The following is an 8,962-nucleotide window of genomic DNA, read 5'->3' on the forward strand; positions in this document are numbered from 1 at the left end:
ACCCACTCTATTTGTATCCATCAGATTCTCCTGGTACTGTTATTGTAGCCAGTACTTTCAATGGATTAGGATATGAAAGCTGGCATCGAGGTATGCTCATAGGCCTTCCCTGTAAGAATAAGCTAGGTTTAATCAATGGGATGGTTGCTAAGCCCAGTGCAGATTCACCTCTGTATGAGGCTTGGTGTCGGTGCAACGACATGGTTACAACTTGGATTCTAAATAGCCTAGATTTAAAAATCAGAGAAAGCGTGATATATACTGAATCTGCCCAAAAACTATGAAAGGAGATCGAACAACGTTATGGAAAGCCAAATGGAAGAAAATTGTTTCTAATACGCAAGAAAATATCTTCAACTTCTCAGGGTTTATCCAACATAGCCTCCTATTTTAGTAGGATCAAAAAGTTTTGGGATGAATTGACTATCTCCATCACCTACCCTCCTTGTATTTGCGGGTGTAAGGAAGGTTTTCAAAAACTAGAGGAGGATCCGAAAGTTCACCAATTTTTAATGGGGCTGAATGAGTCATATTCTAATGTTAGAAGAAGCATTTTGATAATGAAGCCTCTCCCCAATATTGACAGTGTCTATGAAATGCTTATTGAAGATGAAAGTTAGGCTGAGGTCCAGACTTCTACTCCTTCTTTCAGTTTCGAGTTTGCCTCTTTTTCCACTAATGTATAGAAGCCCTATGGTCAATCTCTTCCTGCCACCATTTAGAAACCTTACACTCAAAGAGGTAATTTTGAGACTCTTAAGAAACCCAATTCCAACATCATATGCAAATATTGTAGGAAATTGGGCCATTCGATTGACCGGCGTTACAAGTTACATGGGTAACCTCCTGGTATTGAGACAAAGTTCAAGCAATCTGCCACTTATGCTCAAGTGTTTGATTCTCAATGGTGGGTCATTCTGAGGGTTCTAGCATAGATGGTTCCAAGGTGATCCAGGCTGATATTGGAGGTAGTATGCTGACTAAGGAGCAATATGAGCATATCCTTTCTCTCATTCAGCAGACAAAAGTGTCATCTGCCCCTCAAGAATTAGTTTCAGGGTCTACAAATTTTGCATGCATGTTGAATTCTGCTAATTTTCATTTTGATGGTTTTCTTGCTTGCAATGTGTCTAGGATAAAGAGTAGTGTTTGGATTATAGACTTGGATGCTACAAGTCACATGACACCGCACAAAGCACTTCATCGAGATATTAAACTTTTACTTTTTCCTTATCTTGTAACCCTTCCTAATGGTTACAAGGTTAATGTAACTTGTACTGGCACCCTTTCCCTCTCTTCTGATATATCTCTTCCAAATGTTATATTTGTACCTTTGTTTCATTACAATTTGATCTCCCTTTCTAAATTATTTCTTCATCTCATTAGTTATGCCTTATTCTTCCATTTTGCTTGCATCTTATTGCAGGGCCCTTTTCTGAAGAAGTCACTGATTCTTGATAGACTTCAGAAGGGGTTATACCTCTTGCATTCAGATAATCTTTGACCTATTGATTCCTGTGATTCTTCAATACCATAGCTGCCATTATTAATGATTCTAATAAGAGCAGTTTTCAATCTAGTTCTGCCAATTCCTTAATTGATGTGTCTGGAAATGATTTACCTTCTACTTTATGTTTTGATCATGTATGGAATTTAAGATTAGGTCATATGCCTTTTGCTAAAATGAAATTAGTTGCTTTTCTATTTGGTAATCTACTTAAGAAACAAACTTTTATGTTCCCAATATGTCCCATGGCAAGGCAGCAGAGACTACCTTTTCCTGAAACCAACATTCATTCTTCCACTTCTTTCCAACTAGTGCATGTTAATCTTTGGGGACAATACCATACCCATATTTATAATGGATTTAAATACTTTATTACCTTTGTAGATGACTATACCAAGGCAACCTGGACCCACCTTTTATCCTCTAAGGCAAATGCTTTTACTACACTCAAAACTTTCATACATATTGTCACACCTCCTTTTTGCGCGCCCCGCCCCGAAGGGTAAGATGCACGAGGGAGTTTTTCCAATTTAAGTGACAATATTCAAAATGGGATTATTTATTTTAAATCAGAGTCGCCACTTGGGAAAGGTTTGGCTTTTGGTGTCCCAAGTCACCGGTTTATCTTGAATCCCAAATCGAGGAAATTTTCGACTTTCCAAATGAAGTTTGCGAACCAGAAATTCTAAGTAAGGAATTCTGTTGACCCGAGGGAAGGTGTTAGGCACCCTCGAATCCCGTGGTTCTAGCACGGTCGCTTAAATTGTTATAATGGCTAAATATCTGATTTAAATACATGTTGTGACTTATGTGCTTTTATTAAGTTTAAACCGCTTTTATTATTATCATTTATTTTATAGAATTGCAACGTCGTGAAAATGCATCTCGAACCACGTCACAATCAATGCACCCGTAGTTGTTAACACATTTCGACTCCGTTGAGATTTGAATTTGGGTCACATAAATGCGCACCCGAATTTAAGAATGTAATTTAATTAAACCGTGCCTAAAGAGTCTAATGTGTCATTATCTTTGGGGAAGGCAGTGAGATTCACTAAACAGTCCATCCCAAACTCTAAGTATTTATTATGGTTAATTATTGAGGGCCCCGCAATTTGCATTTTTTTATTTGGCGAGGCTCATCTCATTATTTTAGAAGGATATCCTAAAGTGACTACATTTCTATTACGTTTGTCTCTAAAAATAAAAGAAAAAAGATACCAAACTTACTTGTTTAAACAAATACATACTGAATCTTTACTATGTTTGCCGAATCCGAATTTTGTTTGATTACCCGATTGATTGTTTATGAGATGAGAGTTACCTCATGCTTTGTCTTCTTCGAGTGAATATGCTTGTTAATTTACTAAGTGAGATTGCAAGCAAACTAATAACATATACTAAACTTATGTTAACGACCTCCAAGTTTGAATTTTAAAACTAGCCTATTTGGACTGGATAAATGAAATCGGTTGTTTATTAGGAAAACTACTACTAATTGAACTCAAAAATGCCTACTAGTTTTCCTCAAAAGTCATCGCATTATTTCGAAACAGTGAATCTATACCGAAGCCCATATCGAACCTATATCGGGACAAGTAATCTGACAAGAGAGTTGGCGTACATGGCCAAACTTTTAACGTAACCGCATGAGAGTTTTTTGGGATACATTTATCCTGGACCAAATACAACAGATTTGACAATTCAGTGGTCTAGACAAAATACATACAGATGTTTGTCATGATTCTATGTTATACTGTCATAACTAAATCAAGACCCAATGATTATATACATTAAAACACACCTGATCTAACAAACAATGCTATCTAATAGTTCCTCTCAAACAGAATGTATGTTAATTTATACAGAGCAATTGCAGTTGGAATGAACTTAAACAAATGCAGGCCAACTACCATTCAACCTATGGCCATGTTTTGAACATAGGTATTGTGAAGTAATCAACATTCATTTCTTTTATTTCTGCTTCAAAGCTTTAAGCTTTCAACAACAAATAGTTTCAGAAGTGTGTACCTGGAAGTGTTTACAGTTGAAGAAGAAGAGAAGTCAGTAGAGTAACAATAGGAGCAACACCAAACAGCAGCAGTAACAGCAGGTAACAAACAAGGCAGTGGAAATAGAAACCCCAGATAGACCAAACTTCAGGAAATAAACCAATGCAAACCACAACCAGTGAACTCAGTTTAAACTTGGAAGGATCAGAATCGATTGAACAAGTAGAAGAACAAATGAAATCCAGACAACAAAGTGAATAAACAGTTCCTGATTTTTTCTATATCTTTTCTCTCTTGTATCTGTGTTTGTATCTCCTCTTTTGTGATCCCTCTATCTCTCTATGTATCTCTTTTGAATAATCCAAAGAAAACCAGTCTAAATTTTCAGTCCAGAAATCTCTCTGTCTTTTCAGTTCTTCTATCTATTCTGAAAATCCCAGCCCCCAGTCCAGTCTGAGTTCCCTATATGTGTTTGTGTATGTGTATCTCTCAATGTGTATCACCCTTCTTTCAAAAAATTTCCTTCTCCTTTTCCAAATGGAAGTTCTCTCTTTCTTATAAGCCTAAAACTCAGCCCTTTAACAGCCTGTTCATCAATCAGAAAACCCCTCCCATGTGCTGTTTTCTTTTCAGTTTCCACTTACTATTTAAATAAAAACACACCCCCATGATATTCCCTGGCAGACATACCTTTTAAGTAAGGTTTATTATTTCTAAACTAAAGCAGAATATGGGCAGCAGAATATAATCTGACAGCATATGCTGTCAAACTATTTTAAACTTAACAAAGGCCTTTATGCAGAACACATGTTGGGCACAAGTGCACAAGTGCACATGCCCTCCAATTCATACTGTAACGAAACAAAAACATTCATTTTACATTTCTGATTCAAATTAACAACTATAAGTAACTAAACTCAGTTCCTAATTGATTCAGGCAATGCTTAACAGAAGCAGGTCAATTTGTTATTGTTCAGACAGCTGAAACTAATTGACGACATATGTCGACTCGACCATACTAATCATAACATGTACAATCGAAACCATGATCAGAAATCTAACAGTATTAACAAAGGGGTTCAGATTGCAATGTCAAAACACAGACGACCTCGGGGACTGATTAATCGAGCAGTTTTAAATTCTATTGACTATACAGTTTACCCACACACACATTACCAGTAAATGAAAGAAAGATTCAATCAAAACAGAGATGGACAGAAATAGTTGATAAAAATTTTAAGGACACAAATTAAACAAACAACTGGACACATAAACAGACATTCAAATACAACAGACAAAACGAACTGATAAAGAAAAACAAAAATTACCTCGAAACTTGAAGAAATCAGAAAACCTTGTCTTGGATTCAAACAGATCTTTCTTGGGGTTGAACGGACTTTAATTGAAGTATTTCTCAAATGAGAAACACTTCGATTAGGGTCCATTAGACCCTAATGCTGACTGAATGGAAAAAGTTCAGTTTAGGGTTTAAAACCCTAATGCTGACTGAAAGGAAAAGTTCAGTTTAGGGTTTAAAACCCTAATGCTGATTAAAGGAAAAGTTCAGTTTAGGGTTTAAAACCCTAATGCTGACTGAATGGAAAAAGTTCAGTTTAGGGTTTAAAACCCTAATGCTGACTGAAAGGAAAAGTTCAGTTTAGGGTTTAAAACCCTAATGCTGATTAAAGGAAAAGTTCAGTTTAGGGTTTAAAACCCTAATGCTGACTGAATGGAAAAAGTTCAGTTTAGGGTTTAAAACCCTAATGCTGACTGAAAGGAAAAGTTCAGTTTAGGGTTTAAAACCCTAATGCTGATTAAAGGAAAAGTTCAGTTTAGGGTTTAAAACCCTAATGCTGACTGAATGGAAAAAGTTCAGTTTAGGGTTTAAAACCCTAATGCTGACTGAAAGGAAAAGTTCAGTTTAGGGTTTAAAACCCTAATGCTGATTAAAGGAAAAGTTCAGTTTAGGGTTTAAAACCCTAATGCTGACTGAATGGAAAAAGTTCAGTTTAGGGTTTAAAACCCTAATGCTGACTGAAAGGAAAAGTTCAGTTTAGGGTTTAAAACCCTAATGCTGATTAAAGGAAAAGTTCAGTTTAGGGTTTAAAACCCTAATGCTGACTGAATGGAAAAAGTTCAGTTTAGGGTTTAAAACCCTAATGCTGACTGAAAGGAAAAGTTCAGTTTAGGGTTTAAAACCCTAATGCTGATTAAAGGAAAAGTTCAGTTTAGGGTTTAAAACCCTAATGCTGACTGAATGGAAAAAGTTCAGTTTAGGGTTTAAAACCCTAATGCTGACTGAAAGGAAAAGTTCAGTTTAGGGTTTAAAACCCTAATGCTGATTAAAGGAAAAGTTCAGTTTAGGGTTTAAAACCCTAATGCTGACTGAATGGAAAAAGTTCAGTTTAGGGTTTAAAACCCTAATGCTGACTGAAAGGAAAAGTTCAGTTTAGGGTTTAAAACCCTAATGCTGATTAAAGGAAAAGTTCAGTTTAGGGTTTAAAACCCTAATGCTGACTGAATGGAAAAAGTTCAGTTTAGGGTTTAAAACCCTAATGCTGACTGAAAGGAAAAGTTCAGTTTAGGGTTTAAAACCCTAATGCTGATTAAAGGAAAAGTTCAGTTTAGGGTTTAAAACCCTAATGCTGACTGAATGGAAAAAGTTCAGTTTAGGGTTTAAAACCCTAATGCTGACTGAAAGGAAAAGTTCAGTTTAGGGTTTAAAACCCTAATGCTGATTAAAGGAAAAGTTCAGTTTAGGGTTTAAAACCCTAATGCTGACTGAATGGAAAAAGTTCAGTTTAGGGTTTAAAACCCTAATGCTGACTGAAAGGAAAAGTTCAGTTTAGGGTTTAAAACCCTAATGCTGATTAAAGGAAAAGTTCAGTTTAGGGTTTAAAACCCTAATGCTGACTGAATGGAAAAAGTTCAGTTTAGGGTTTAAAACCCTAATGCTGACTGAAAGGAAAAGTTCAGTTTAGGGTTTAAAACCCTAATGCTGATTAAAGGAAAAGTTCAGTTTAGGGTTTAAAACCCTAATGCTGACTGAATGGAAAAAGTTCAGTTTAGGGTTTAAAACCCTAATGCTGACTGAAAGGAAAAGTTCAGTTTAGGGTTTAAAACCCTAATGCTGATTAAAGGAAAAGTTCAGTTTAGGGTTTAAAACCCTAATGCTGACTGAATGGAAAAAGTTCAGTTTAGGGTTTAAAACCCTAATGCTGACTGAAAGGAAAAGTTCAGTTTAGGGTTTAAAACCCTAATGCTGATTAAAGGAAAAGTTCAGTTTAGGGTTTAAAACCCTAATGCTGACTGAATGGAAAAAGTTCAGTTTAGGGTTTAAAACCCTAATGCTGACTGAAAGGAAAAGTTCAGTTTAGGGTTTAAAACCCTAATGCTGATTAAAGGAAAAGTTCAGTTTAGGGTTTAAAACCCTAATGCTGACTGAATGGAAAAAGTTCAGTTTAGGGTTTAAAACCCTAATGCTGACTGAAAGGAAAAGTTCAGTTTAGGGTTTAAAACCCTAATGCTGATTAAAGGAAAAGTTCAGTTTAGGGTTTAAAACCCTAATGCTGACTGAATGGAAAAAGTTCAGTTTAGGGTTTAAAACCCTAATGCTGACTGAAAGGAAAAGTTCAGTTTAGGGTTTAAAACCCTAATGCTGATTAAAGGAAAAGTTCAGTTTAGGGTTTAAAACCCTAATGCTGACTGAATGGAAAAAGTTCAGTTTAGGGTTTAAAACCCTAATGCTGACTGAAAGGAAAAGTTCAGTTTAGGGTTTAAAACCCTAATGCTGATTAAAGGAAAAGTTCAGTTTAGGGTTTAAAACCCTAATGCTGACTGAATGGAAAAAGTTCAGTTTAGGGTTTAAAACCCTAATGCTGACTGAAAGGAAAAGTTCAGTTTAGGGTTTAAAACCCTAATGCTGATTAAAGGAAAAGTTCAGTTTAGGGTTTAAAACCCTAATGCTGACTGAATGGAAAAAGTTCAGTTTAGGGTTTAAAACCCTAATGCTGACTGAAAGGAAAAGTTCAGTTTAGGGTTTAAAACCCTAATGCTGATTAAAGGAAAAGTTCAGTTTAGGGTTTAAAACCCTAATGCTGACTGAATGGAAAAAGTTCAGTTTAGGGTTTAAAACCCTAATGCTGACTGAAAGGAAAAGTTCAGTTTAGGGTTTAAAACCCTAATGCTGATTAAAGGAAAAGTTCAGTTTAGGGTTTAAAACCCTAATGCTGACTGAATGGAAAAAGTTCAGTTTAGGGTTTAAAACCCTAATGCTGACTGAAAGGAAAAGTTCAGTTTAGGGTTTAAAACCCTAATGCTGATTAAAGGAAAAGTTCAGTTTAGGGTTTAAAACCCTAATGCTGACTGAATGGAAAAAGTTCAGTTTAGGGTTTAAAACCCTAATGCTGACTGAAAGGAAAAGTTCAGTTTAGGGTTTAAAACCCTAATGCTGATTAAAGGAAAAGTTCAGTTTAGGGTTTAAAACCCTAATGCTGACTGAATGGAAAAAGTTCAGTTTAGGGTTTAAAACCCTAATGCTGACTGAAAGGAAAAGTTCAGTTTAGGGTTTAAAACCCTAATGCTGATTAAAGGAAAAGTTCAGTTTAGGGTTTAAAACCCTAATGCTGACTGAATGGAAAAAGTTCAGTTTAGGGTTTAAAACCCTAATGCTGACTGAAAGGAAAAGTTCAGTTTAGGGTTTAAAACCCTAATGCTGATTAAAGGAAAAGTTCAGTTTAGGGTTTAAAACCCTAATGCTGACTGAATGGAAAAAGTTCAGTTTAGGGTTTAAAACCCTAATGCTGACTGAAAGGAAAAGTTCAGTTTAGGGTTTAAAACCCTAATGCTGATTAAAGGAAAAGTTCAGTTTAGGGTTTAAAACCCTAATGCTGACTGAATGGAAAAAGTTCAGTTTAGGGTTTAAAACCCTAATGCTGACTGAAAGGAAAAGTTCAGTTTAGGGTTTAAAACCCTAATGCTGATTAAAGGAAAAGTTCAGTTTAGGGTTTAAAACCCTAATGCTGACTGAATGGAAAAAGTTCAGTTTAGGGTTTAAAACCCTAATGCTGACTGAAAGGAAAAGTTCAGTTTAGGGTTTAAAACCCTAATGCTGATTAAAGGAAAAGTTCAGTTTAGGGTTTAAAACCCTAATGCTGACTGAATGGAAAAAGTTCAGTTTAGGGTTTAAAACCCTAATGCTGACTGAAAGGAAAAGTTCAGTTTAGGGTTTAAAACCCTAATGCTGATTAAAGGAAAAGTTCAGTTTAGGGTTTAAAACCCTAATGCTGACTGAATGGAAAAAGTTCAGTTTAGGGTTTAAAACCCTAATGCTGACTGAAAGGAAAAGTTCAGTTTAGGGTTTAAAACCCTAATGCTGATTAAAGGAAAAGTTCAGTTTAGGGTTTAAAACCCTAATGCTGACTGAATGGAAAAAGTTCAGTTT

The sequence above is a fragment of the Nicotiana sylvestris genome, chromosome 5, assembly GCF_000393655.2.
Source record: "Nicotiana sylvestris chromosome 5, ASM39365v2, whole genome shotgun sequence".
Lineage (NCBI taxonomy): Eukaryota > Viridiplantae > Streptophyta > Magnoliopsida > Solanales > Solanaceae > Nicotiana > Nicotiana sylvestris.